The sequence below is a fragment of the Sapajus apella genome, unplaced genomic scaffold (assembly GCF_009761245.1).
Source record: "Sapajus apella isolate SASKATOON/1434 unplaced genomic scaffold, GSC_monkey_1.0 scaffold74, whole genome shotgun sequence".
NCBI classification, from domain to species: domain Eukaryota; kingdom Metazoa; phylum Chordata; class Mammalia; order Primates; family Cebidae; genus Sapajus; species Sapajus apella.
In genome coordinates this window covers 1,255,695-1,262,460 of record NW_022437014.1, presented here as the reverse complement: position 1 = coordinate 1,262,460, position 6,766 = coordinate 1,255,695, and the positions used below count along the sequence as shown (strand labels likewise).

General features: G+C 54.9%; 1 protein-coding gene across 14 annotated transcripts in view; it reads left to right on the top strand.

The window, feature by feature from the left end:
* Window positions 1–1,043: 1,043 nt before the first annotated feature.
* Window positions 1,044–6,766, top strand: part of MEGF11 (multiple EGF like domains 11) — a 388,577-nt gene continuing 382,854 nt past the window's right edge. For 9 of the 14 annotated variants that reach the window (XR_004260666.1, XM_032251029.1, XM_032251028.1 and 6 more), the window contains exon 1: window positions 1,044–1,167. The gene's annotated coding sequence lies outside the window, so the exon portion shown is untranslated. The remainder of the gene's footprint in view (window positions 1,168–6,766) is intronic. The other 5 variants (XM_032251021.1, XM_032251020.1, XM_032251019.1 and 2 more) reach the window with 2 other exon arrangements.

Here is a 6,766-nt window from a genome sequence, read left to right as displayed (position 1 = left end):
CTATCATTCCCATCCCCTGTAAGCGGGAGTCTGCTTTTCCTGGAGAAGGGTGGGAGGTAAGAGCCAGGTCTTTACCCCCGCCCGGCTCAGCCTCACTAGGAGTGTCCAGGGGCAGCCAGGTGGTCCCAGGTGCTGTCGCAGGGCGCGGGGGGAAGGCTTCCTCCCAGTGGCCCCGGGGACTTGAGCGCAGGGGCAGGCAAAGTGACGGGAACAAGCTGACCAGACTCTGGTGCCCTCGCAACTCCCCGCATCAGCGAGGGAGCCCAGTCCCAGGCTGCAAGGAGCAGTGGGGGTCTCGACCTTGCCTGGAGTAGACCTTGGCAAGGCAAATCCCTTGTCGTCTTCTCCTTGGGTCTCAGTTTACTCATCTCACCAGGCACAGCTCAGCCCGACTTGGGTCTTAACATTTTGAGGTCTTTGCTTTTCTTGCCATTTCCCTGGCTCAGACATTTCTCGAGTTCCTGTCTTGAGTCCCTGTCTCCAGCCCTGCCCGTCCCTCTCGGTCCTCGGCCTGTTAGGAGCACGGCCTGGGGGCGCCCCTGGCTCCCTTTAACCCTCCCGAACCCCCACTCCCACGCCCGGGATCTCCCAACCATAGCACGAAGGAAAGGCGGAGTAGGGAAGAGAAGGGGGAGCAGACCCGCGAGGTTAGAAGGAGAAAATAGAAAATAGAGAAGCAAGGGAGCAAGAGAAACGAGCAAAAGAGCGAAAGTGGGGAGGAGTGAGGCGAGATGCTGGAAAGGGTTGGATCGGAGGAAAAGGGGAATCCAAAGGCATGCCGAAGAGAGAGGCTGAAGGCAGGAAAAAGAACGAACGGGCGCGCGCGAAACAGCAGGGGCTGAAAGGGCCAAAGAGAGAGAGAGAGAGAAAAAAAGAGGGGGGTGTGCGGGAGAGCGGAGGGAGGGAGCTGCGAGTCGGGAGGAGGGAGGCTGGGCGGGAAGGAGAGGGAGGGGCCGAGGGACGAAGCGGGTGGAGGCTGGCTCCGCGGCAGCCGCTGCGGCTCCAGCCGCCCGCCCGCTCGCTGGCTCAGTCGCTCAGTAGCTCCCTGTGCCCGCCGCCCGGCTGCTCGCAGCTCCAGCTCCTGTCCGGCGCTCTGGCCGGGCTCGGGCTCCGGAGGACGGGACCACGCGACTGGCCGGCCGAGCCCGGGGCCGGCCGCGGGAGCAGGTAGGTGGCTGGGTGGGGGCGGTGGGGACCGCGAGGACGGGGAGCCTCGGACGCCAGGGGCACCTGGGAACACAGGAGTGGGGGTTCCGACTCCGGAGAGGGGACTTTGCAGCCCCGCGACTAACTTTTCACCAGCTCCGTGGGTCCCGGCTGCCGAGCCGAAGTTTGGCGCGGGGAGGAAGTGGATGCGGGGCCTGCGGGAGCGCCCGGGGTTTCGAGCAGGGCGTGGGGGCGCCTCGGTATAGGCAGGCGCAGCCCTCCGGCCGCAGTCGGGATGCGGCGTCCGCGGCGCCTCCACATGCGGGGGAAGACCAGAGAGCAGCGGCACGGCGCGGGTGACCCGGGGAGGGCGCCCACTCACCCCCTTGAGTCTGGGGACTCTGCTCTCAAGCCGCCCCGGGTGCGCGGGCTGCGTGCACTGCACCGCCGGGGTCCGGACGCAGAGCCTGCGGGGACGCGGCAGGTTCCCAGCCGTGGCCGGCGGTGCTCCTCATGGTCTCCAAGCCCCAGCAGGTGCCACGCACGCTTTTGCTTTTGGGAGAAGCGAAACAGAACGTGTATCCCCTTATTTCTTTTTCATCCCGTCGCCCTTACTCTGTTCCCGGAAGTGCAGGATCCGGACGGCCGTGTGGGTCGGCTCCCTGGACGGCTCTCCAGCCCTCGGTGGCGACTCTGGCTCCCAAAGTTAAAGGAGAAGCGAGTCACTGTCTGCGAGCGCCTGGAGCGTGGCCCCGAAGTTCCCAACTTCGCGCCCAGCCGTGGGCGGTAGTGCTGGAGGTGGGGAAGTGGGCGCTGGTTGTGGCTCCTTGGAGCTGCCGAGCGCAGCCGCCTTCCTCCTGGACTTGGCTTATTTTCCTAATTTGTTAGAAAAAAATTACGACTTAAAAATAGAATCGTTCCTCGCGGGCGTCAAGGCTCGTGAGTGGGACGCAGCCACCACCTGTCCCGATCCCGGGAGCGCCAAGCCTCGGCGTGGCGGTCCCCGGAGCCCCCGAGCCCGGGCGGCTTCTCCTGGACCCGGACTCGCTGGCTCCATCCCGCGGCAGCCGCATCTCGGGATCCGTGCACCGCAGCCGGCGCTGCGAGGCCAGCGTGACCGCCTCCCGGGTGGTGATGCTCTCCGGAAAAATATTTCGAAGTGGGTCCTCTTCAGGATCGCCCACCCTCCATCCCTCCAAGAGTGGAGAGAACAGGGTCTTCAGCGGGTTGAAGGAGGCCTTTGGGATGGCGTGTGCTACCGGCCACCTCGGCTCGCTCGGGCAGGGGTCCTCGTGCCGGCTACCGGCGCTCCTCCGGCGCTCTGCCGGGGAAGCAGGGGTTAAAGCCCGAGCTGGGCGCGGCGCGCGGCGGCAGGCCGGGGCAATTGGAGCCTATCGGGGGCTCTGTCCCACGCGCTCCCGGAGTCGGAGGTGCAGGATTCGCCGACCTCTGCGGCTTCCGCAGCCAGCGGGGCCCCGGTCCAGCAGCTCTCTTTGTTGGGGTGCTGTCGGGAGATTCTCTTCAGAGGTTTGGGGGGTTTCGTGGGACCAAACTCGGGGCTTTGCGGAGAGGGCCCCCCTGCAGTCGCTCCCTGCAGATTGGGCGGGGTGCCCCGAGGGCGTTGAACAGACGGGAGCAGCCTCTGCTCCTCTGGCGGATTTTCCGAGTGCACACCATGCACCCGCTCCCTCCGTTGCTCACATTTTGTGTAAGCCGCTAGAAATTCCAGGTCTAGGACTGCAATCTTGCCACTTCTTCCCACTCACAGATCAGCAAACCGAGGTCCTGAGAAGTGAAAAGCCTTGCTTAGGGCTGCTATGTGGAGGAGGAGTAGGTAAAGCGAGTCTCCCGACTGTCGAGTCAGGGCCTTTTCTAGTACTCCACACGGACTTTACAGCTTTCTCCGCACAGGGCAGGTGTTCCCAGTCAGGCCACTGCACATCTTTGACAGGCTCCGGGCCTGGGTATGTGTGAGGTTAGAGGCAAAGGACCTGTCTCTGGATTTTCAGGTTAGGTGCTGTGCTGGGAGCATCTCCCAGGATAAATCACTCCTGTGACAGTCTGTTGCATACCTGTTCTGTCCCTGCACCGGGCCCTGGGGGTAAACGGAGGCCACACAGAGGGCTTAGCCCCATCAGGTGCCACCCATAGGGAAAGAGGAGCCATTGATTTGCAGTCAAGGAGGTGAGTGCAAATCGGCATTCTCAGGTGAAATCACTTCGGGAGGGGCTGGATTAGGGATAGTCCCTGGAGAAGGCAAGATTAGGAGCTGATCCTCAGTAGGTTTCCAGGTGGGGAAGGACGGTTGTCAGGACACAGGGGATGTCTCCTAAGAAGGAGGCAGGAAAGCTGGTTAAGTAGCTGGTCAAAGCACAGCACTGTCAGGGCCAGTGAGCACTGGGCCTCTGAGTGAGTGTCACTAGGGAAGCTAGAAGAGCCAGTTGCTCAGAGAGTGCAAGCTTCGTACGCGGCCCCAGAAGTCTTTTAGGCCTAGACTTAGAGTGGGCAATTGGCTGGCAAGTCAGTGCCCCAAGTCAGAGCCAAGGGTGGTGGAGTCAGATGGGCAATATTCTGGCTTTTGCTTCTTTTTTCTGTCTCGTGATTCCCAGGGGTTTCAATCATTCTCATTCTTTTGCTCCTTCCCTTTTTTTTTTTTGAGACAGAGTCTCACTTTCTCACACAGGCTAGAATGCAGTGGCACTATCTTGGCTCACTGCAACCTCTGCCTTCTGGGTTCAAGTGATTTTCCAGCCTCAGCCTCCCAAGTAGCTGGGACTGCAGGTGTGCGCCATCATACCCAGCTAATTTAGTAGAAACTGGGTTTCGCCATGTTGGCCAGGCTGGTCTTGAACTCCTGACCTCAAGCAATCTTCCTGCCTTGGCCTCCCAAAGTGCTAGGATTACAGGCATCAGCCACCTCGCCCAGCCCCTTTGCCTTTTCCCAGCCATAACTTTTAGCTACTTCAGTGTTCCGGACTTATGAAAAGCAGGAACATGCAGTCAGCAAATAGTTCTGGAGCTCCTTCTTTGTGCTAGGCGCTGGTCTAGGCCCTTGAGATACAGCGATGAATCAGACAGGAAGTGTCCCATACCTTGTGATGCTGACATTCTAAGCTCTGTCCTCCATAGGCTTAAAGTCTAGTTATAGAACAGAGGCAAATACATAATGATGTCTGAAGAGGTCCTAAAATGAGACAATATAACAGAATTCCGAACCTCCCCTCTAGTGGCTCAAGGCTCCAAGGTGAAAGGTTTGAAGCTGTTGGCTGTGCAGTTTGCCCATGACCCCAGCTCCTCGTTGCCAGGGGTAACCCAGAGGCAGCTGCAGTGTGATCTTAGATGCAGCATCGAAGAACTGCTGCCAAGTAGGGTACGGTGGCAGAGAGCTGGTGAATGTTGGCAACTATGATCTTGCTAGGTATCCATAGAGACTGGTGCCAGGTAACCGTGTTCCTCTTAAATTTCAGCATCCACAGCTGGTGTGCTCTGGAGCTCCATTATACAGATGGGTAAATGGAGGCCTGAATCTGCAGATTGAGAAGGCTGTGCAGTCAGAGGGGCCCAGCCCGTATAGAATCCAGGTGTCCCTGATACCCGATTCAATTTAAAATGCTGATTTTTTTCTTCCTAGAAAAGCATTTCTTCCTGGCACACTAGCGATGCTCAGATTTCAGTGTGGAGGGCTTGTGAAAACACATGTTACTAGGCCACACTCCCAATGTTCTGATTCAATGGGTGTGGAGTAGGTCCAGTAATTTGCATTTCTAAACAAGTTCCTAGGTGATGCTGATGCTCTAGTTCTGGAGACCACACTTGGAAAACCAATGTGGTAGAACAAGGGAAAGTGAATGATTTTTTTTTTTTTTTGAGATTATAAAATTGGGGAGCCTGGAATGAAGGCTGTGATTTAGTTTTAGGAACTCACAGGACTTGCTATGTGCATCCCCTCCCCCTCACCCCCCAGGAGGCCATAGAATTAAAAGAATATTTTATCTTCATCAGCACACACACAGAGAGAATATATTGCAATGTAATTAGGGAATAAATAGGTGTCGTGTCTTGGATGTAGACGCCATCCCTGGTGGCTCTGTGGGGGTTTATTATAACACTGTTATAATTGAAAAGGTGTCATCCACTCTGAGAGCCCCTCATGAAACTTTCATGGTCCGGGTGGTCATTGTCCAAAAAAACCATATTTTCTTCATTTGAAAGACTGAAAGTCAGAGAGATTGCTTCTCCTGCTAATGGGACTATCTATTTCATTTGACAGTAACTATGCAATGTATTCTTAAGGAAGCGGTAGGGGTTCAGGGGGGAACAACTGAACAGCCAGTGTGAACAGAGAGGGGCTGAAGGAAGTCCACATCACAGGTTCACAGGTCTGTTTCTTGAGCGTTTCAAAATGTTTTGAAACTCTGTCTGTCTTCCTGTATTTCTGATATGAAGCTGTATCTCAGCAGGAAGAGGAGAGTTTGTATTTCAGCATAGCTGGTCGGGTAAACATAACAGTGCACTTTATCCCCAATGTGTTAATTAGACCCAAAAGAAAAAAACCATAAAAGAGTTGTTCTCCTAAACGCCAGCATTTTTCATCTGGATTCTATTTATTGATTATTTTATAGTTGAGAAGGAGCAAAAATCCATGTTTTTATAGCAAATAAAGCTGGCTGCAGTAATTATGCAGGCTCAACATGTCTGTTCTGGAGCAGGAAGTTGGAATTCAGCCTGACTCTCAAACATTTGGGTGAGATCTAATTGAAAGACATTTCAAAGAACAAATATTTAGGAATGCGGAGTTTCGCCGATGGTCTCTCTGGGCCAAGTGTGAGTACCTTGCTTTTAGTTTGATCCTCAGAGGTGGGAGGAGACCATGGAGAAGCACCTGGTCAGTAACATTGAGACCACAGTCAAAATGTGAGGCTGAAACTTAGAATCAGTGAGACTTAGTAAAGGGAAGAAAGATGCCTTCAGGGAATATATCCCCTATACCTGGTGAGCAAGGGGAAGATCAATTAATCAAATATAAATACTTATTGACTGTCTAAGCTTGGGATAGGCACAGTGAGAGCAGAAGCCAGGACTTTTACTTGTTATATATCTATTTTTTTTTTTTTTTTTCTTGAGACGGAGTTTCGCTCTTGTTACCCAGACTGGAGTGCAATGGCGCGATCTCGGCTCACCGCAACCTCCGCCTCCTGGGTTCAGGCAATTCTCCTGCCTCAGCCTCCTGAGTAGCTGGGATTACAGGCACACACCACCATGCCCAGCTAATGTTTTTTGTATTTTTAGTAGAGACAGGGTTTCACCATGTTGACCAGGATGGTCTCGATCTCTTGACCTCGTGATCCACCCGCCTCGGCCTCCCAAAGTGCTGGGATTACAGGCTTGAGCCACCACGCCCGGCCTATATATCTTTTATAATGGTTAGCTCAGGTATCCATTGTGACAAAAGCCCTTGATGCGGGTGGGAATGAAGGCTGCAAGTGACAGAAGCTGAATTCAACTGGCTGAAACAATAAGGAATTTAGCATCTCCCATAACAAGAGGTCTGGGCCATGTCTTCCCTATAGTTGGTTCTTCAGTTCTTCAGTGGTTCAACAGCATCATCAAAGATTTGGAT